Genomic DNA, 23,296 nt, shown 5'->3' on the forward strand with positions numbered 1-23,296 from the left:
AATTCTATAAGATAAAGCCATAAATATGTATTTCTGAGTCTTCTATCAAAAGTTACAGCTGTCTTTATGAAGACCATGAAAAACACTATATTTCACCACGTTAGTGCGTTTCTCGCTATTACATGCATTTGAATGGAGTCCTCGCCCGACACAAAGTATAGGTTTTCATTTTGTGAATAACTTGAAAATCTTAGCTCACACAGCTGCAAAACCTGTTTGCCCAGCACGGGGACCTTGAGTTCTATAAGATAAAGCCATAAACATGTTTGTCTGAGTCTTCTATCAAAAGTTACAACTATTTATATGAAGTTGTACAAAAATGCTTTCTTTCGTCAAGACAGTGCGTTTCTGACGATTACATGCATTTGAATGGGGAACTCGCCCAAAACAAAGTGTAGGTTTTCATTTTGTGAATAACTTGAAAATCTTAGATCAAACAGCTGCAAAACCTGTTTGCCCAGCACGGGGATATTGAATTCTATAAGATAAAGCCATAAATATGTATTTCTGAGTCTTCTATCAAAAGTTACAGCTGTCTTTATGAAGACCATGAAAAACACTATATTTCACCACGTTAGTGCGTTTCTCGCTATTACATGCATTTGAATGGAGTCCTCGCCCGACACAAAGTATAGGTTTTCATTTTGTGAATAACTTGAAAATCTTAGCTCACACAGCTGCAAAACCTGTTTGCCCAGCACGGGGACCTTGAGTTCTATAAGATAAAGCCATAAACATGTTTGTCTGAGTCTTCTATCAAAAGTTACAACTATTTATATGAAGTTGTACAAAAATGCTTTCTTTCGTCAAGACAGTGCGTTTCTGACGATTACATGCATTTGAATGGAGTCCTCGCCCGACACAAAGTATAGGTTTTCATTTTGTGAATAACTTGAAAATCTTAGCTCAAACAGCTGCAAAACCCGTTTGCCCAGCACGGGGATATTGAATTCTATAAGATAAAGCCATGAATACGTATATCTGAATCTTCTATCAAAAGTTACAGCTATTTATATGAAGTTGTACAAAAACGCTTTCTTTCGCCAAGACAGTTCGTTTCTGACGATTACATGCATTTGAATGGGGAATTCGAACGAAACAAAGTATAGGTTTTCATTATGTGAATAACTTGAAAATCTTAGCTCACACAGCTGCAAAACCTGTTTGCCCAGCACGGGGACCTTGAGTTCTATAAGATAAAGCCATAAATATGTGTGTCTGAAACTTCTATCAAAAATTACAGCTGTCTTCATGAAGTTGTACAAAAACGCTTTCTTTTGTCAAGACAGTGCGTTTCTCACTGTTACATGCATTTGAATGCGGAACTCGACCGAAACAAAGTATAGGTTTTCATTACGTGAATAACTTTAACATCTTAGCTCACACAGCTGCAAAACTTATTTGCCCAGCACGGGGAAATTGAATTCTATAAGATAAAGTCATAAATATCTGTGTCTGAGCCTTCTATCAAAAACTACAGCTGTCTTCATGAAGTTGTACAAAAAGGCTTTATTTCACCAAGACACTGCGTTTCTCAGGATTACATGCATTTGAATGGGGAACTCGCCTGAAAGAAAGTATAGGTATTCATTATGTGAATAACTTGAAAATCTTAGCTCAAACAGCTGCAAAACCTGTTTGCCCAGCACGGGAAAATTGAATTCTATAAGAATTCAAATAGACTCTTTGTTATCTGCATGTGGTAACAAAGGTCAGAGGGATCTTCCAGGAATGGTGAGGACATTTTCCAGAGACTCAGACACACATAAATATGTGTGTCTGAGCCTTCCATCAAAACTACAGCTGTCTTCATGAAGTTGTACAAAAACGCTTTCTTTCGCCAAGACAGTGCGTTTCTGACGATTACATGCATTTGAATTGGGAACTCGCACGAAACACAGTATAGGTATTCATTATGTGAATAACTTGAAAATCTTAGCTCACACAGCTGCAAAACCTGTTTGCCCAGCACGGGGATATTGAATTCTATAAGATAAAGCCATAAATATGTGTGTCTGAAACTTCTATCAAAAATTACAGCTGTCTTCATGAAGTTGTACAAAAACGCTTTATTTCGCCAAGACAGTGCGTTTCTGACGATTACATGCATTTGAATGGGGAATTCGAACGAAACAAAGTATAGGTTTTCATTATGTGAATAACTTGAAAATCTTAGCTCACACAGCTGCAAAACCTGTTTGCCCAGCACGGGGAAATTGAATTCTATAAGATAAAGCCATAAACATGTTTGTCTGAGTCTTCTATCAAAAGTTACAGCAATTTATATGAAGTTGTTCAAAAACGCTTTCTTTCGCCAAGACACTGCGTTTCTCAGGATTACATGCATTTGAATGGGGAACTCACCTGAAAGAAAGTATAGGTATTCATTATGTGAATAACTTGAAAATCTTAGCTCAAACAGCTGCAAAACCTGTTTGCCCAGCACGGGGAAATTGAATTCTATAAGATGAAGCCATAAACATGTGTGTCTTAGTCGTCTATCAAAAGTTACACCGATTTATATGAATTTGTTCAAAAACGCTTTCTTTCGCCAAAACAGTCCGTTTCTGACGATTACATGCATTTGAATGGGGAACTCGCCCGACACAAAGTATAGGTATTCATTATGTGAATAACATGAAAATCTTAGCTCAAACAGCTGCAAAACCCGTTTGCCCAGCACGGGGATATTGAATTCTATAAGATAAAGCCATAAATATGTGTGTCTGAAACTTCTATCAAAAATTACAGCTGTCTTCATGAAGTTGTACAAAAAGGCTTTATTTCGTCAAGACAGTGCGTTTCTGACGATTACATGCATTTGAATGGGGAATTCGAACGTTAGCTAACCAGAAGGCAATAACAATGTAAACGAAAAACACCTGCTTAAAAGATGAATACAAATGAGGAATGGTGGGAAAGGTGGGAGTACTGTAATTACCTAACGTTATATTATTATTTTCCATAACAATTTAGCCCCCTCCACAATATTAACTGACGTTAAAACTGTTAACTAGCTATTTATTGATTAGCAATTAGCGAATCATGTAACATTAGCTTAATGCTAAAAATTTAGGTTACTATCACATTCAGACAAATAATTTCATGTAGGCTAACGTTACCTACCTCTGTCTTTTTCTCGTTTCTCCTCCTCCTCTTCTCTCTTTTTTCTTCCCTGGGCACCTGACAGTTTTGGCCGTTTTGACATCTTGTGTTGATTTTTTTGATGTGGTGACGTCCAAAAGGAACCATGATACGGGAAGGGAGGGGGCGCACCGTGCGGGTGGGGGGGGGGGGCGTAATGTTGTAACAAATAATATTTCTATTAAATAAGCTTTACTTTGCATTTTAATTAACGTGGGATTATTTTTTGTATTTAGAAATAATAGTACCAACTTTTTTTTCTTTTTTTTTTCCCCAAACATTTGTGGCACTGGCGTGGCGCCCGTGGCATAGGCCTATACGGCCTATGCCACGGGCCGGCCCTGTATCAAAAGTTACACCTATCTATATGAAGTTGTACAAAAACGCTTTCTTTCGCCAAGACAGTGCGTTTCTGACGATTACATGCATTTGAATGGGGAACTCGCACGAAACAAAGTATAGGTTTTCATTATGTGAATAACTTTAACATCTTAGCTCACACAGCTGCAAAACCTGTTTGCACAGGACACACACTGGTGTAACGTGAATGGCCTCATCCAACAACACTGGCCCTGGTGAAATGTGTTGGCCAGCACCACAGGCCCTGGTGTAATGTGAACGTCCTCAGCCATGACCACAGGCCCTGATGAAATGTAGTTGGCCTCAGCCATGACTACAGGCCCTGGTTAAATGTAAATGTCCTCAGCCAGTAGCACAGGCCCTGTTGTAATGTGGATGTCCTCATCCAACAACACTGGACCTGGTGAAATGTGGATGGTATTGGCCAGCACCACAGGCCCTAGTGTAATGTGAATGTCCTCAGCCATGACCACAGGCCCTGATGAAATGTAGTTGGCCTCAGCCATGACTACAGGCCCTGGTTAAATGTTAATGTCCTCATCCAACACCGCTGGCCCTGGTGTAATGGGGATGGCATCAGCCAGGAGCACAGGCTCTTGTGTATTGTGGATCGCATCAGCCAGCAACACAAGCCCTGGTGAAATGTGGATGGTTTCGGCCTGCACCACAGGCCCTGGTTTAATGTCGATGGCATCAACGAGTAGCACAGGCCCTTGTGTAATGTGGATCACATCAGCCAGCAACACAGGCTCTGGTGAAATGTGGATGACCTCAGACAGCAGCACAGGCCCTGCTGTCGTGAAGTTGGCCTCAGAGGGAGCACTAGCCCAGGTGCAATGTGGATGGCCTCAGCCAGTAGCACAGGACCTGTTGTAATGGGGATGGTATTGGCCAGCACCACAGGCTCTGCTTTGGTGATGATGGCCAGACAGGAAGCACTGTCTGTGGTGTAATGCGGATGGCCTCATCCAACAACACTGGCCCTGGTGAAATGTGGATGGTATTGGCCAGCACCACAGGCCGTTGTGTAATGTGGATGGCCTCAGCCAGCAGCACAGGACCTGGTGTAAAATGCATGGCCTTAACTTACACCACTGGCCCTGGTGTAATGTGCACGATATCGGCCAGCATCACAGACCCTAATGTGGATGGCATCAACGAGCATCAAAGGCCCTGGTGGGGTAAAGATGGCCTCACAGGAAGCACAGTCTCTGGTGTAATGTGGATGGCCTCATAAAACAACACTGGCCTTGGTGAAATGTCGATGGTATTGGCCAGCACCACAGGCCCTGCTGTAATGTAGATGGCATCAGCCAGCAACACAGGCCCTGGTGTGGTGATGATGGCCTCACAGGAAGTACTGTCCCTGGTGTAATTTGGACGGCCTCATCCAACAACACTGGCCCTGGTGAAATGTGGATGGTATTGGCCAGCACCACAGGCCCTGGTGTAATGTGAATGTCCTCAGCCATGACCACAGGCCCTGATGAAATGTAGTTGACCTCAGCCATGACTACAGGCCCTGGTTAAATGTAAATGTCCTCAGCCAGTAGCACAGGCCCTGTTATAATGTGGATGTCCTCAGCCAACAACACTGGCCCTGGTGAAATGTGGATGGTATTGGCCAGCACAACAGGCCATGTTGTAATGTGAATGTCCTCAGCCAGTAGCACAGGCCCTTGTGTAATGTGGATCACATCAGCCAGCAACACAGGCTCTGGTGAAATGTAGATGACCTCAGACAGCAGCACAGGCCCTGCTGTCGTGAAGTTGGCCTCAGAGGGAGCACTAGCCCAGGTGCAATGTGGATGGCCTAAGCCAGCAATACAGGCCCTGGTGTGGTGACGATAGCCTCACAGGGAGCACATGCCGTGGTATAATATGGATGGCCTCAGCCAGTAGCACAGGCCCTGTTGTAATGGGGATGGTATTGGCCAGCACCACAGGCTCTGGTTTGGTGATGATGGCCTCACAGGAAGCACTGTCCCTGATTTAATGCGGATGGCCTCATCCAACAACACTGGCCCTGGTGAAATGTGGATGGTATTGGCCAGCACCACAGGCCGTTGTGTAATGTGGATGGCCTCAGCCAACACCACTGGCCCTGGTGTAATGTGTATGCCATCAGCCAGTATCACAGGCCCTTCTGTGTTGTGGATGTCATCAGCCAGCAACACAAGCCCTGGTGAAATGTGGATGGTTTCGGACAGCACCAAAGGGCCTGGTGAAATGTGGATGATATTGGCCAGCACGAAATGCCCTGGTGTAATGTGGATGGCCTCAGCCAAAAGTACAGGCCCTGGTGTGGTGAAGATGGCTTCACAGGAAGCACTGTCCCTGATGTAAAGTGTATTGCCTCAGCCAACAACACTGGCCCTGGTGAAATGTGGATGGTATTGGCCAGCACAACAGGCCCGGTGTAATGTGAATGTCCTCAGCCAGTAGCACAGGCCCTTGTGTACTGTGGATCACATCAGCCAGCAACACAAGCCCTGGTGAAATGTGGATGGTATTGGCCAGCACAACAGGCCCGGTGTAATGTGAATGTCCTCAGCCAGTAGCACAGGCCTTTGTGTACTGTGGATCACATCAGCCAGCAACACAAGCCCTGGTGAAATGTGGATGGTATCAACGAGTAGCACAGGCCCTGGTGTACTGTGGATGGCCTCATCCACCCATACCACAGGCCCTGTTGAAATGTGGTTGTTTTCGGCCAGCAACACAGGCCCTTGGGTAATTTGGATGGCTAGCAGCACAGGCCCTGGTCTGGTGAAGGTGGCCTCACAGGAATCACTGGCCCTGGTGTATTTTCAATGGCATCAGCAAAGAGCACAGGCTCTGGTCTTTTGAAGATGGCCTCACAGAAATCACTGGCCCTGACGTATTGTGGATGGCATCGGCCATCTACACAGGCCCTCGTGAAATATAGGTGGCCTCAGCCAGCAGCACAGGCCCTACTGCAATGTGAATGGCCTCAGCCAGCAAAACAGTCCCTGGTGTAATGTTAATGTCCTCATCCAACCCCATGGCCCTGGTGCAATGTGGATGGCCTCAGCCAGCAGCACAGGACTTGGTGTAATGTGGATGTCATAATCTAACAACACTGGCCCTTGTGAAATATGGATGGTATTGGTAACCACCACACACCCTGGTGTAATGTGGATGGCCTTAACTTACACCACAGGCCCTGGTGTAATGTGCACGATATCGGCCAGCATCACAGGCCCTAATGTGGATGGCATCAACGAGCATCAAAGGCCCTGGTGGGATAAAGATGGCCTCACAGGAAGCACAGTCTCTGGTGTAATGTGGATGGCCTCAGCGAACAACACTGGCCTTGGTGAAATGTCGATGGTATTGGCCAGCACCACAGGCCCTGCTGTAATGTAGATGGCCTCAGCCAAAAGTACAGGCCCTGGTGTGGTGAAGATGGCCTCACAAGAAGCACTGTCCCTTTTTTTTTTTTTTTTTTTTTTTTTTGGCCTGTCCCGTTTGGCTCTTTTGCCCTCAGAATTGTTGTCTAAAGGCAAAGAAAGATGCCCAACGGATTTACTTTACCAAACTGACCATCCCAGCCTTGCCGTAATGGTCCATTTGATTCACCTTTTATTGTTTATTTTATTTTCACTTACTGAATACGGGACAGACTTGACTGGGGGAAAGAAGGGGAGAAAGAAAGAGGGAAAGAGAAACAGCTGAGAAGAGGGACGGGGGAGAAGGGCAAAAGACAAAAACCAACAGAACGGGCAGAGAGAAAAAAATGCATATATCAATCACCTGGATCACTTGCTGAGAAAGAAAAAAGAAAGCAAGCAGAAGAAAATGAGAGTAATAGAATAAACAACATCACAATGATATATGGGAATATGACAGTAAATACTAAATGTTAAACATTATTGTGCAGCACATAAGATCAACAGAACACAGTGTGCTTTGAGGTAGGAGCCAAAAAGGGTGTAGTTTGTGGGTGTGATCACCCGTGTGTACACCTGTGAGCATGGACGCGCTTGTTTTTTGTTTTTTTAAAAGGTTCCTTCATGTAATAATCTGCTAGAGGGTGTGGGGGGGCCACAGCCCCGTCCTCCAGGGCTTGAAGCAGGTGTGGAGGAGATCAAAACTCCAGACATCCAGAGGCCCCCAGAACACAAGAGACCAAGGAAGACCAACAGAGGGGCAGCTGCGCCACTGTCCCGGAAAGAGCTGAGGAGAGTCCCAGATGAGGGCTCACTCAGCAGCCGCGGAGCAGAAGCCAGGGGGAGTTGCAGTGACGCGCCCGTGAGCTCCGCCGGCAGCCAGCTGCGCCTGAGTGACCGAGCCCCAGGCCGAGAGGCCGGGGGCACCCCACCTCCGAAGTGGCCCGAGCGAGCCCCAGGCTCCAGGCCCCGATAAGCGGCCGCCAAGGAGTGAGCCGGTGTGTACCTGGACGCCCATCCCCGGACACAAAGAACCACCAACGCACTGATGTCTGAGGGGGTCCGCCACTGGCAGGGGAAGTGGTGGTAGGGGGAGATAGGCCTCCAAACCTTGGAGGGCCTGAGATGTCCCCAGAGAGGTGGCGCCTGACACCCAACCTGACATATAGACACAGACATACAGGCACACACAGATACAAACATCCATTCCCACCCTCATGCTCTCATATGCACTTACTCCACACTCAACCAACGTGGAGACAGACATAAAGAGACGTTGTACACACGATCACACTCCCCAAGCGTACTCTACAAACCAGGTCTAGGTGCCCCCGCCCCTGGAGGGGGGAACTGCACCCAGACCCAGGTGGTGTTTCCCTTTTCCCTGCGGTGGGGGGAGGCAGACCGCCCCGACTCCGCAGCAGCAGGAAGGCTCCACACTCCAGACCGCAGTCGGACGGCCAACTCCTCCTCCTAGCCCCCCTGCTCCAGCAGGTCGCAGAGAACGGGGGTGAGAGAAGACTCCAAACCTCCCTCCACCCGCTCATTGTAATGTTGATGCATGTGTGTTCTAAGGTGCATTTAAAACCCAGGAGGGCATGGAGCTACCTGCCAGAGAGCAGCAGGTAAGCGCATGGTCCCTCCTGCTAGCCCTCAATGTCTACGTGTATTTAAAATTGAGAGGTGGGCAACGATGCCAGGGGTGGGGTGTACACCCTGATGGTACTTTGGACTCCGTGTATCGTGCCCACCCCCAAGATCCTATATGTATGTGTAATGAGAGTGTGAGTAATGTGAATGTCTAAGTTGTGGGATAAAATTGAGGCAGAGGCAGCCAGAAGGGGAAAGGGGGGGGGGGGGGTAGCCTCCTCTGCACCCTGGTGACATACCCCTACTCCAAGGCCCTGCATGTGTGGGTGGTTGTGGTGGAGCGGGAAGAGGGAGGCAGCTGGAGATGGGGAGGGAAGGAAGGGAGGGGCAAGTGACCTCTCCCTGGGGCCAGCTCCCCCGCTGACCCCAGTAGGCACCCCCATACTCCGCGACCCGCCAGGGAAAGGGGGCCCAGGCCCATCCAGACCGGGCCCAGTGCAGCAGCGCCGCCCGGCCCCACAGAGTCCGGGACAGTCCACCCAACCCCACCACAGAGAAAACTGCACCCACCCCACCATCCACTCATCTTCCAGACTACATAAGACAATAAACACCCAGGCTGAGATCTTCCTCCACCTCTCCTGTATCTCCCCCTCCTACAGAGGGAGCTCCTGAGGAGAGGAAAGCTCCTGCAAGATGTGACAATCTCCCCCACCAGTTGAAGAGCCCCCCAGGTGGCTCGACGCACCGGCGGCACCCTGCTCCAGGGCTGGGCCCCCATGCACCCACCCGCCCACAACCCCGGCAACACACCAACCAGGACCCAAGCCCCCGAGGCCCGGTCCGGGTCCCAGCCCAGAGACAGAGCGCCCCCAGAACCTCACGCCCATCCCGGACCCACCCAGGGCCAGCCAGGCTACCAGGTCAGTAACCCACGTCCGTCAGCACAGACCCTCCCCTAGCCCCGCTGCACGCAGCCGCGAGGAAACAGTCACCGGAGAGCCAACAGAGCCCCTAACCGGACATGACCGCACTGTCCCTGATGTAAAGTGTATGGCCACAGCCAACAACAGTGGCCCTGTTGTATTGTGAATGGCCTCATCCAACAACACTGGCCCAGGTGAAATATGGATGGTATTGGTCAGCACCACACAACCAGGTGAAATGTGCATGATATCGGTCAGCACCACAGGCCCAGGTGTAATGTGAATGGCATCAACGAGCAGCAGAGGCCCTGGTGTGGTGAAGATGGCCTCACAGGAGGCACTGTCCCTTGTGTAATGTGTATGGCCTCAGCCAACAACAGTGGCCCTGGTGGAATGTGAATATCCTCAGCCAGTAGTAAAGGCCCTTGTGTTTTGTGGAACGCATCAGCCAGCAACACAATCCCTGGTGAAATGTGGATGACCTCATTCAGCACCACAGGCCATGATTTGGTGATGATTGCCACCTAGGAAGACCTCTACCTGGTGTAATGTGGATGGCCTCATCCAACAGTACAGGCCCTGGTTTAATGTAGATGGCATCAGCCAGTAGCACAGGCCCTTGAGTATTGTGAATGGCATCAGCCAGCAACACAGGCCCTTGGGTAATGTGGAAGGCTAGCAGCACAGGCCCTTGTGTAAGGTGGATGGTATCAGCCAGCACCACAGGCCCTGGTGTGGTGATGATGGCCTCACAGGAAGCACTGTCCCTGGTGTAGTTTGGATGGCCTCATCCAACAACACTGGCCCTGGTGAAATGTGGATGGTATTGGCTAGCAGCACAGGCAATGGTGTAATGTGGATGGCCTCAGAAAGAAACTAGGCCCTGGTGAAATGTAGATGGCTTCAGCCGGCAACATACGCTCTGGTGAAATGTAGTCTGCCTCAGCCAGTAGCACAAGCCCTGTTGTGGTGAAGATGGCCTCACAGGAAGCACTGGCCCTGGTGTAATGTGTATTTCCTCAGCCAACAACACTGGCCGTCTTTAAATGTGGATGGTATTGGCCAACACCAAAGGCCCTGGCGTAATGTGAATGTCCTCATCCAACACCACTGGCCCTGGTGTAATGGGGATGGCATCAATCAGGAGCACAGGCTCTTGTGTATTGTGGATCGCATCAGCCAGAAACACAAGCCCTGGTGAAATGTGGATGGTTTCGGCCTGCACCACAGGCCCTGGTTTAATGTCGATGGCATCAACGAGTAGCACAGGCCCTTGTGTAATGTGGATCACATCAGCCAGCAACACAGGCTCTGGTGAAATGTAGATGACCTCAGACAGCAGCACAGGCCCTGCTGTCGTGAAGTTGGCCTCAGAGGGAGCACTAACCCAGGTGCAAAGTGGATGGCCTAAGCCAGCAATACAGGCCCTGGTGTGGTGACGATAGCCTCACAGGGAGCACATGCCGTGGTATAATATGGATGGCCTCAGCCAGTAGCACAGGCCCTGTTGTAATGGGGATGGTATTGGCCAGCACCACAGGCTCTGATTTGGTGATGATGGCCAGACAGGAAGCACTGTACCTGGTGTAATGCGGATGGCCTCATCCAACAACACTGGCCCTGGTGAAATGTGGATGGTATTGGCCAGCACCACAGGCCCTGGTGTAATGTGGATGGCCTCAGCCAGTATCACAGGCCCTTCTGTGTTGTGGATGTCATCAGACAGAAACACAAGCCCTGGTGAAATGTGGATGGTTTCGGACAGCACCAAAGGGCCTGGTGAAATGTGGATGGTATTGGCCAGCACCAAAGGCCCTGGTGTAATGTGGATGGCCTCAGCCAAAAGTACAGGCCCTGGTGTGGTGAAGATGGCCTCACAAGAAGCACTGTCCCTGATGTAAAGTGTATGGCCTCAGCCAACAACACTGGCCCTGTTGTATTGTGAATGGCCTCATCCAACAACACTGGCCCAGGTGAAATGTGGATGGTATTGGCCAGCGCCACAGTCCCTGGTGTAATGTGAATGTCCTCGGCCATAACCACAGGCCCTGATGAAATGTAGTTGTCCTCAACCATGACCATAGGCCCTGGTGTAATGTGAAGATGGCCTCACAGGAAGCACCGTCCCTGGTGTAATGTGTATTTCCTAAGCCAACAAAATTGGCCGTCTTTAAATGTGGATGGTATTGGCCAACACCACAGGCCCTGGCGTAATGTGAATGTCCTCATCCAACACCACTGGCCCTTGTGTAATGTGGATGTCATCAGCCAGCAACACAAGCCCTGGTGAAATGTGGATGGTTTCGCACAGCACCAAAGGGCCTGGTGAAATGTGGAGGGTATTGGCGAGCACTAAATGCCCTGGTGTAATGTGGATGGCCTCAGCCAAAAGTACAGGCCCTGGTGTGGTGAAGATGGCCTCACAAGAAGCACTGTCCCTGATGTAAAGTGTATGGCCTCAGCCAACAACAGTGGCACTGGTGTATTGTGATTGGCCTCATCCAACAACACTGGCCCAGGTGAAATGTGGATGGTATTGGCCAGCACCACAGTCCCTGGTGTAATGTGAATGTCCTCAGCCATGACCACAGGCCCTGATGAAATGTAGTTGGCCTCAGACATGACCACAGGCCCTGGTGAAATGTAAATGTCCTCAGCCAGTGTGCTACTGGCTGAGGACAGAGTTGTTAGATGAGGACATCCACATTACAACAGGGCCTGTGCTAGGCCCTGTTGTAATGTGGATGTCCTCATCTAACAACTCTGTCGCTGGTGAAATATGGATGGTATTGGTCAGCACCACACAACCAGGTGAAATGTGCATGATATCGGTCAGCACCACAGGCCCAGGTGTAATGTGGATGATAACAGGCAGCACGACAGGTGTGGTGATGATGGCCTCACAGGAAGCACTGTCCCTGGTGTAATTTGGATGGCCTCATCCAACAACACTAGCCCTGGTGAAATGTGGATGGTATTAGCCAGCACCACAGGCCCTAGTGTAATGTGAATGTCCTCAGCCAACACCACTGGCCTTGGTGAAATATGGATGGTATTGGTCAGCACCACACAACCAGGTGAAATGTGCATGATATCGGTCAGCACCACAGGCCCAGGTGTAATGTGAATGGCATCAACGAACAGCAGAGGCCCTGGTGTGGTGAAGATGGCCTCACAGGAGGCACTGTCCCTTGTGTAATGTGTATGGCCTCAGCCAACAACAGTGGCCCTGGTGAAATGTGGATGATATTGGCAAGCACAGCAGGCCCTGGTGGAATGTGAATATCCTCAGCCAGTAGTAAAGGCCCTTGTGTTTTGTGGAACGCATCAGCCAGCAACACAATCCCTGGTGAAATGTGGATGACCTCATCCAGCACCACAGGCCATGATTTGGTGATGATTGCCACCTAGGAAGACCTCTAAATGGTGTAATGTGGATGGTCTCATCCAACAGTACAGACCCTGGTTTAATGTAGATGGCATCAGCCAGTAGCACAGGCCCTTGAGTATTGTGAAGGGCATCTGCCAGCAACACCACTGGCCCTTGTGAAATGTGGATGGTTTCGGCCAGCAACACAGGTACTTGGGTAATGTGGAAGGCTAGCAGCAATGGCCCTTGTGTAATGTGGATGGTATCAGGCAGCACCACAGGTGTGGTGATGATGGCCTCACAGGAAGCACTGTCCCTGGTGTAATTTAGATGGCCTCATCCAACAAAACTAGCCCTGGTGAAATGTGGATGGTATTAGCCAGCACCACAGGCCCTGGTGTAATGTGAATGTCCTCAGCCAACACCACTGGCCTTGGTGTAATGTGGATGGTATTGGCCAGCACCACATGCCCTGGTGTAATGTGAATGGCCTCATCCAACAACACTGGCCCTTGTGAAATGTGGATGGTATTGGCCAGCACCACAGGCCCTGGTGTAATGTGATTGTCCTCAGCCAGAAGCACAGGCCCTTGTGTACTGTGGATCGCATCAGCCAGCAACACAAGCCCTGGTGAAATGTGGATGGTATCAACGAGTAGCACAGGCCCGGGTGTAATGTGGATGGCCTCATCCAGCAACACCACAGGCCCTGGTGAAATGTGGTTGTTTTCGGCCAGTAACACAGGCCCTTGGGTAATTTGGATGGCTAGCAGCACAGGCCCTGGTCTGGTGAAGATGGCCTCACAGGAATCACTGGCCCTGGTGTATTTTCGATGGCATCAGCAAGCAGCACAGACCCTGGTCTAGTGAAGATGGCCTCACAGAAATCACTGGCCCTGGTGTATTGTGGATGGCATCGGCCATCAACACAGTCCCTCGTGAAATATAGGTGGCCTCAGCCAGCAGCACAGGCCCTGGTGTAATGTTAATGTCCTCATCCAACCCCATGGCCCCTGTGCAATGTGGATGGCCTCAGCCAGCAGCACAGGACCTTGTGTAATGTGGATGGCATAATCTAACAACACTGGCCCTTGTGAAATATGGATGGTATTGGTAAGCACCACACACCCTGGTGTAATGTGGATGGCCTTAACTTACACCACTGGCCCTGGTTTAATGTGCATGATATTGGCCAGCATCACAGGCCCTGCTGTAATGTAGATGGCATCAGCCAGTAGCACAGGCCCTTGAGTATTGTGAATGGCATCAGCCAGCCACACAGGCCCTTGGGTAATGTGTAAGGCTAGCAGCAATGGCCCTGGTGAAATGTGGATGGTATCAGCCAGCACCACAGGCCCTTGGGTAATGTGTAAGGCTAGCAGCAATGGCCCTTGTGTAATGTGGATGGCATCAGCAAGCAGCACAGACCCTGGTCTACTGAAGATGGCCTCACAGAAATCACTGGCCATGGTGTATTGTGGATGGCATCGGCCATCAACACAGGCCCTCGTGAAATATAGGTGGCCTCAGCCAGCAGCACAGGCCCTACTGCAATGTGGATGGCCTCAGCCAGCAGCACAGGACCTTATGTAATGTGGATGGCATAATCTAACAACACTGGCCCTTGTGAAATATGGATGGTATTGGTAAGCACCACACACCCTGGTGTAATGTGGATGGCCTTAACTTACACCACTGGCCCTGGTGTAATGTGCATGATATTGGCCAGCATCACAGGCCCTAATGTGGATGGCATTAACGAGCATCAAAGGCCCTGGTGGGGTAAAGATGGCCTCACAGGAATCACAGTCTCTGGTGTAATGTGGATGGCCTCAGCAAACAACCCTGGCCTTGGTGTAATGTCGATGGTATTGGCCAGCACCACAGGCCCTGCTGTAATGTAGATGGCATCAGCCAGTAGCACAGGCCCTTGAGTATTGTGAATGGCATCAGCCAGCAACACAGGCCCTTGGGTAATGTGTAAGGCTAGCAGCAATGGCCCTGGTGAAATGTGGATGGTATCAGCCAGCACCACAGGCCCTGGTGTGGTGATGATGGACTCACAGGAAGCACTGTCCCTGGTGTAATTTGGATGGCCTCATCCAACAACACTGGCCCTGGTGTAATGTGGATGGTATTGGCTAGCAGCACAGGCCCTGGTGTAACGTGAATGGCCTCATCCAACAACACTGGCCCTGGTGAAATGTGGATGGTATTGGCCAGCACCACAGGCCCTGGTGTAATGTGATTGTCCTCAGCCAGAAGCACAGGCCCTTGTGTACTGTGGATCGCATCAGCCAGCAACACAAGCCCTGGTGAAATGTGGATGGTATCAACGAGTAGCACAGGCCCTGGTGTAATGTGGATGGCCTCATCCAGCAACACCACAGGCCCTGGTGAAATGTGGTTGTTTTCGGCCAGTAACACAGGCCCTTGGGTAATTTGGATGGCTAGCAGCACAGGCCCTGGTCTGGTGAAGATGGCCTCACAGGAATCACTGGCCCTGGTGTATTTTCGATGGCATCAGCAAGCAGCACAGACCCTGGTCTAGTGAAGATGGCCTCACAGAAATCACTGGCCCTGGTGTATTGTGGATGGCATCGGCCATCAACACAGGCCCTCGTGAAATATAGGTGGCCTCAGCCAGCAGCACAGGCCCTACTGCAATGTGAATGGCCTCAGCCAGCAACACAGTCCCTGGTGTAATGTTAATGTCCTCATCCAACCCCATGGTCCCTGTGCAATGTGGATGGCCTCAGCCAGCAGCACAGGACCTTGGGTAATGTGGATGGCATAATCTAACAACACTGGCCCTTGTGAGATATGGATGGTATTGGTAAGCACCACACACCCTGGTGTAATGTGGATGGCCTTAACTTACACCACTGGCCCTGGTTTAATGTGCATGATATTGGCCAGCATCACAGGCCCTAGTGTGGATGGCATTAACGAGCATCAAAGGCCCTGGTGGGGTAAAGATGGCCTCACAGGAATCACAGTCTCTGGTGTAATGTGGATGGCCTCAGCAAACAACCCTGGCCTTGGTGTAATGTCGATGGTATTGGCCAGCACCACAGGCCCTGCTGTAATGTAGATGGCATCAGCCAGTAGCACAGGCCCTTGAGTATTGTGAATGGCATCAGCCAGCAACACAGGCCCTTGGGTAATGTGTAAGGCTAGCAGCAATGGCCCTGGTGAAATGTGGATGGTATCAGCCAGCACCACAGGCCCTGGTGTGGTGATGATGGACTCACAGGAAGCACTGTCCCTGGTGTAATTTGGATGGCCTCATCCAACAACACTGGCCCTGGTGTAATGTGGATGGTATTGGCTAGCAGCACAGGCCCTGGTGTAACGTGAATGGCCTCATCCAACAACACTGGCCCTGGTGAAATGTGGATGGTATTGGCCAGCACCACAGGCCCTGGTGTAATGTGATTGTCCTCAGCCAGAAGCACAGGCCCTTGTGTACTGTGGATCGCATCAGCCAGCAACACAAGCCCTGGTGAAATGTGGATGGTATCAACGAGTAGCACAGGCCCTGGTGTAATGTGGATGGCCTCATCCAGCAACACCACAGGCCCTGGTGAAATGTGGTTGTTTTCGGCCAGTAACACAGGCCCTTGGGTAATTTGGATGGCTAGCAGCACAGGCCCTGGTCTGGTGAAGATGGCCTCACAGGAATCACTGGCCCTGGTGTATTTTCGATGGCATCAGCAAGCAGCACAGACCCTGGTCTAGTGAAGATGGCCTCACAGAAATCACTGGCCCTGGTGTATTGTGGATGGCATCGGCCATCAACACAGGCCCTCGTGAAATATAGGTGGCCTCAGCCAGCAGCACAGGCCCTACTGCAATGTGAATGGCCTCAGCCAGCAACACAGTCCCTGGTGTAATGTTAATGTCCTCATCCAACCCCATGGTCCCTGTGCAATGTGGATGGCCTCAGCCAGCAGCACAGGACCTTGGGTAATGTGGATGGCATAATCTAACAACACTGGCCCTTGTGAGATATGGATGGTATTGGTAAGCACCACACACCCTGGTGTAATGTGGATGGCCTTAACTTACACCACTGGCCCTGGTTTAATGTGCATGATATTGGCCAGCATCACAGGCCCTAGTGTGGATGGCATTAACGAGCATCAAAGGCCCTGGTGGGGTAAAGATGGCCTCACAGGAATCACAGTCTCTGGTGTAATGTGGATGGCCTCAGCAAACAACACTGGCCTTGGTGTAATGTCGATGGTATTGGCCAGCACCACAGGCCCTGCTGTAATGTAGATGGCATCAGCCAGTAGCACAGGCCCTTGAGTATTGTGAATGGCATCAGCCAGCAACACAGGCCCTTGGGTAATGTGTAAGGCTAGCAGCAATGGCCCTGGTGAAATGTGGATGGTATCAGCCAGCACCACAGGCCCTGGTGTGGTGATGATGGACTCACAGGAAGCACTGTCCCTGGTGTAATTTGGATGGCCTCATCCAACAACACTGGCCCTGGTGTAATGTGGATGGTATTGGCTAGCAGCACAGGCCCTGGTGTAACGTGAATGGCCTCATCCAACAACACTGGCCCTGGTGAAATGTGGATGGTATTGGCCAGCACCACAGGCCCTGGTGTAATGTGATTGTCCTCAGCCAGAAGCACAGGCCCTTGTGTACTGTGGATCGCATCAGCCAGCAACACAAGCCCTGGTGAAATGTGGATGGTATCAACGAGTAGCACAGGCCCTGGTGTAATGTGGATGGCCTCATCCAGCAACACCACAGGCCCTGGTGAAATGTGGTTGTTTTCGGCCAGTAACACAGGCCCTTGGGTAATTTGGATGGCTAGCAGCACAGGCCCTGGTCTGGTGAAGATGGCCTCACAGGAATCACTGGCCCTGGTGTATTTTCGATGGCATCAGCAAGCAGCACAGACCCTGGTCTAGTGAAGATGGCCTCACAGAAATCACTGGCCCTGGTGTATTGTGGATGGCATCGGCCATCAACACAGGCCCTCGTGAAATATAGGTGGCCTCAGCCAGCAGCACAGGCCCTACTGCAATGTGAATGGCCTCAGCCAGCAACACAGTCCCTGGTGTAATGTTAATGTCCTCATCCAACCCCATGGTCCCTGTGCAATGTGGATGGCCTCAGCCAGCAGCACAGGACCTTGGGTAATGTGGATGGCATAATCTAACAACACTGGCCCTTGTGAGATATGGATGGTATTGGTAAGCACCACACACCCTGGTGTAATGTGGATGGCCTTAACTTACACCACTGGCCCTGGTTTAATGTGCATGATATTGGCCAGCATCACAGGCCCTAGTGTGGATGGCATTAACGAGCATCAAAGGCCCTGGTGGGGTAAAGATGGCCTCACAGGAATCACAGTCTCTGGTGTAATGTGGATGGCCTCAGCAAACAACACTGGCCTTGGTGTAATGTCGATGGTATTGGCCAGCACCACAGGCCCTGCTGTAATGTAGATGGCATCAGCCAGTAGCACAGGCCCTTGAGTATTGTGAATGGCATCAGCCAGCAACACAGGCCCTTGGGTAATGTGTAAGGCTAGCAGCAATGGCCCTGGTGAAATGTGGATGGTATCAGCCAGCACCACAGGCCCTTGGGTAATGTGTAAGGCTAGCAGCAATGGCCCTTGTGTAATGTGGATGGTATCAGCCAGCACCACAGGCCCTGGTGTGGTGATGATGGCCTCACAGGAAGCACTGTCCCTGGTGTAATTTGGATGGCCTCATCCAACAACACTGGCCCTGGTGAAATGTGGATGGTATTGGCTAGCAGCACAGGCCCTGGTGTAACGTGAATGTCCTCAGCCAACACCATTGGCCCTGGTGTAATGTGGATGGTATTGGCTAGCAGCACAGGCCCTGGTGTAATGTGAATGGCCTCATCCAACAACACTGGCCCTGGTGAAATGTGGATGGTTTCGGCCTGCACCACAGGCCCTGGTTTAATGTCGATGGCATCAACGAGTAGCACAGGCCCTTGTGTAATGTGGATCACATCAGCCAGCAACACAGGCTCTGGTGAAATGTAGATGACCCCAGAAGGCAGCACAGGCCCTGCTGTCGTGAAGTTGGCCTCAGAGGGAGCACTAACCCAGGTGCAATGTGGATGGCCTAAGCCAGCAATACAGGCCCTGGTGTGGTGACGATAGCCTCACAGGGAGCACATGCCGTGGTATAATATGGATGGCCTCAGCCAGTAGCACAGGCCCTGTTGTAATGGGGATGGTATTGGCCAGCACCACAGGCTCTGCTTTGGTGATGATGGCCAGACAGGAAGCACTGTCCCTGGTGTAATGCGGATGGCCTCATCCAACAACACTGGCCCTGGTGAAATGTGGATGATATTGGCCAGAACCACAGGCTGTTGTGTAATGTGGATGGCCTCAGCCAACACCACTGGCCCTGGTGTAATGTGTATGGCATCAGCCAGTATCACAGGCCCTTCTGTGTTGTGGATGTCATCAGCCAGCAACACAAGCCCTGGTGAAATGTGGATGGTATTGACCAGCACGAAATGCCCTGGTGTAATGTGGAGGGCCTCAGCCAAAAGTACAGGCCCTGGTGTGGTGAAGATGGCCTCACAAGAAGCACTGTCCCTGATGTAAAGTGTATGGCCTCAGCCAACAACAATGGCCCTGTTGTATTGTGAATGGCCTCATCCAACAACACTGGCCCTGTTGAATTGTGAATGGCCTCATCCAACAACACTGGCCCAGGTGAAATGTGGATGGTATTGGCCAGCACCACAGTCCCTGGTGTAATGTGAATGTCCTCAGCCATGACCACAGGCCCTGATGAGATGTAGTTGTCCTCAACCATGACCATAGGCCCTGGTGTGGTGAAGATGGCCTCACAGGAAGCACCGTCCCTGGTGTAATGTGTATTTCCTAAGCCAACAAAACTGGCCGTCTTTAAATGTGGATGGTATTGGCCAACACCACAGGCCCTGGCGTAATGTGAATGTCCTCATCCAACACCACTGGCCCTGGTGTAATGGGGATGGCATCAGCCAGGAGCGCAGGCTCTTGTGTATTGTGGATCGCATAAGCCAGCAACACAAGCCCTGGTGAAATGTGGATGGTTTCGGCCTGCACCACAGGCCCTGGTTTAATGTGGATGGCCTCAACGAGTAGCACAGGCCCTTGTGTAATGTGGATCACATCAGCCAGCAACACAGGCTCTGGTGAAATGTAGATGACCTCAGACAGCAGCACAGGCCCTGCTGTCGTGAAGTTGGCCTCAGAGGGAGGAATAGCCCAGGTGCAATGTGGATGGCCTAAGCCAGCAATACAGGCCCTGGTGTGGTGACGATAGCCTCACAGGGAGCACATGCCGTGGTATAATGTGGATGGCCTCAGCCAGTAGCACAGGCCCTGTTGTAATGGGGATGGTATTGGCCAGCACCACAGGCTCTGGTTTGGTGATGATGGCCAGACAGGAAGCACTGTCCCTGATGTAATGCGGATGGCCTCATCCAACAACACTGGCCCTGGTGAAATATGGATGGTATTGGCCAGCACCACAGGCCGTTGTGTAATGTGGATGGCCTCAGCCAACACCACTGGCCCTGGTGTAATGTGTATGGCATCAGCCAGTATCACAGGCCCTTCTGTGTTGTGGATGTCATCAGCCAGCAACACAAGCCCTGGTGAAATGTGGATGGTATTGGCCAGCACGAAATGCCCTGGTGTAATGTGGAGGGCCTCAGCCAAAAGTACAGGCCCTGGTGTGGTGAAGATGGCCTCACAAGAAGCACTGTCCCTGATGTAAAGTGTATGGCCTCAGCCAACAACAGTGGCCCTGTTGTATTGTGAATGGCCTCATCCAACAACACTGGCCCAGGTGAAATGTGGATGGTATTGGCCAGCACCACAGTCCCTGGTGTAATGTGAATGTCCTCAGCCATGACCATAGGCCCTGATGAGATGTAGTTGTCCTCAACCATGACCATAGGCCCTGGTGTGGTGAAGATGGCCTCACAGGAAGCACCGTCCCTGGTGTAATGTGTATTTCCTAAGCCAACAAAACTGGCCGTCTTTAAATGTGGATGGTATTGGCCAATACCACAGGCCCTGGCGTAATGTGAATGTCCTCATCCAACACCACTGGCCCTGGTGTAATGGGGATGGCATCAGCCAGGAGCGCAGGCTCTTGTGTATTGTGGATCGCATAAGCCAGCAACACAAGCCCTGGTGAAATGTGGATGGTTTCGGCCTGCACCACAGGCCCTGGTTTAATGTGGATGGCATCAACGAGTAGCACAGGCCCTTGTGTAATGTGGATCACATCAGCCAGCAACACAGGCTCTGGTGAAATGTAGATGACCTCAAACAGCAGCACAGGCCCTGCTGTCGTGAAGTTGGCCTCAGAGGGAGGAATAGCCCAGGTGCAATGTGGATGGCCTAAGCCCGCAATACAGGCCCTGGTGTGGTGACGATAGCCTCACAGGGAGCACATGCCGTGGTATAATATGGATGGCCTCAGCCAGTAGCACAGGCCCTGTTGTAATGGGGATGGTTTTGGCCAGCACCACAGGCTCTGCTTTGGTGATGATGGCCAGACAGGAAGCACTGTCCCTGATCTAATGCGGATGGCCTCATCCAACAACACTGGCCCTGGTGAAATATGGATGGTATTGGCCAGCACCACAGGCCGTTGTGTAATGTGGATGGCCTCAGCCAACACCACTGGCCCTGGTGTAATGTGTATGTTATCAGCCAGTATCACAGGCCCTTCTGTGTTGTGGATGTCATCAGCCAGCAACACAAGCCCTGGTGAAATGTGGATGGTTTCGGACAGCACCAAAGGGCCTGGTGAAATGTGGATGGTATTGGCCAGCACGAAATGCCCTGGTGTAATGTGGATGGCCTCAGCCAAAAGTACAGGCCCTGGTGTGGTGAAGATGGCCTCACAAGAAGCACTGTCCCTGATGTAAAGTGTATGGCCTCAGCCAACAACAGTGGCACTGGTGTATTGTGATTGGCCTCATCCAACAACACTGGCCCTGGTGAAATGTGGATGGTATTGGCCAGCACCACAGGCCCTGGTGTAATGTGAATGTCCTCAGCCATGACCACAGGCCCTGATGAAATGTAGTTGGCCTCAGACATGACCACAGGCCCTGGTGTAATGTGAATGTCCTCAGCCAGCACCATTGGCCCTGGTGTAATGTGGATGGTATTGGCCAGCACCACAGGCCCGGGTGTAATGTGAATGTCCTCAGCCAGAAGCACAGGCCCTTGTGTATTGTGGATCGCATCATCCAGCAACACAAGCCCTGGTGAAATGTGGTTGGTATCAACGAGTAGCACAGGCCCTGGTGTAATGTGGATGGCCTCAGCCAGCACAACAGTGATGATGGCCTAACAGGAAGCACAGTCCCTGTTGTAATGTGCATGTCCCCAGCCAACACCACTGGCCCTGGTGAAATGTGGATGGTATTGGCCAGCACCACAGGCCCTGGTGAAATGTAAATGTCCTCAGCCAGTAGCACAGGCCCTGGTGAAATATGGATGGTATTTGTCAGCAGCACACACCTTTGTGTAATGTGAATGGCCTTAGCCAACACCACTGACCCTGGTGAAATGTGCATGATATCTGTCAGCACCCCAGGCCCAGGTGTAATGTGGATGGCATCAACGAGCATCAAAGGCCCTGGTGGGGTGAAGATGGCCTCACAGGAAGCACTGTCCCTGGTGTAATGTGAATGGTAGAAGCCGGCATCAAAGACCGTGATGCAATGTGGATGGCCTCAGAGAACAACAGTGGCCCTGGTGAAATGTGGTTGATATTGGGCAGCACCACTGGCCCTGGTGTAATGTGAATGTCCTAAGCCAGTAGCACTGGCCCTTGCGTATTGTGGATGTCATCAGCCAGCAATACAAGCCCTGGTGAAATGTGGATGGCATGAGCCAGCAACTCAGGCCCTGGTGAAATCAGGATGGTATCAGCCAGCAACGCAGGCCTTTGTATATTGTGGATGGGATCAGCCACCAACACAGGCCCTGGTGAAATGTAGATGTCCTCAGCCAGTAGCACAGGCCAGGTGTAATGTGGATGGCATTAATGAGCAGCAGAGGCCCTGGTGGGGTGAAGATGGCCTCACAGGAAGCACTGACCCTGGTGTAATGTGGATGGTAGAAGTCGGCGTCACAGGCCGTGATGTAATGTGCATGGCCTCAGCCAAAAGCACAGGCCCTGGTGTGGTGAAGATGGCCTCAAAGGAAGCACTGTCCCTGGTGTAATGTGAATGTCCTCAGCCAACACCACTGGCCCTGATGTAATGTGGATGGCATCAGCCATGACCGAAGGCGCTGGTGAAATGTAGTTGGCCTCAGCCATGACCAGAGGCCCTGGTGAAATGTAAATGTCCTCAGCCAGTAGCACAGGCCCTGTTGTAATGTGGATGGCCTCATCTAACAACACTGTCCCTGGTGAAATATGGATGGTATTGGTCAGCACCACAAACCCTGGTGT

The sequence above is a fragment of the Rhamphochromis longiceps genome, linkage group LG12 (assembly GCF_057381845.1).
Source record: "Rhamphochromis longiceps isolate RC_006_pf linkage group LG12, R_longiceps_female_GT1.1, whole genome shotgun sequence".
NCBI lineage: Eukaryota > Metazoa > Chordata > Actinopteri > Cichliformes > Cichlidae > Rhamphochromis > Rhamphochromis longiceps.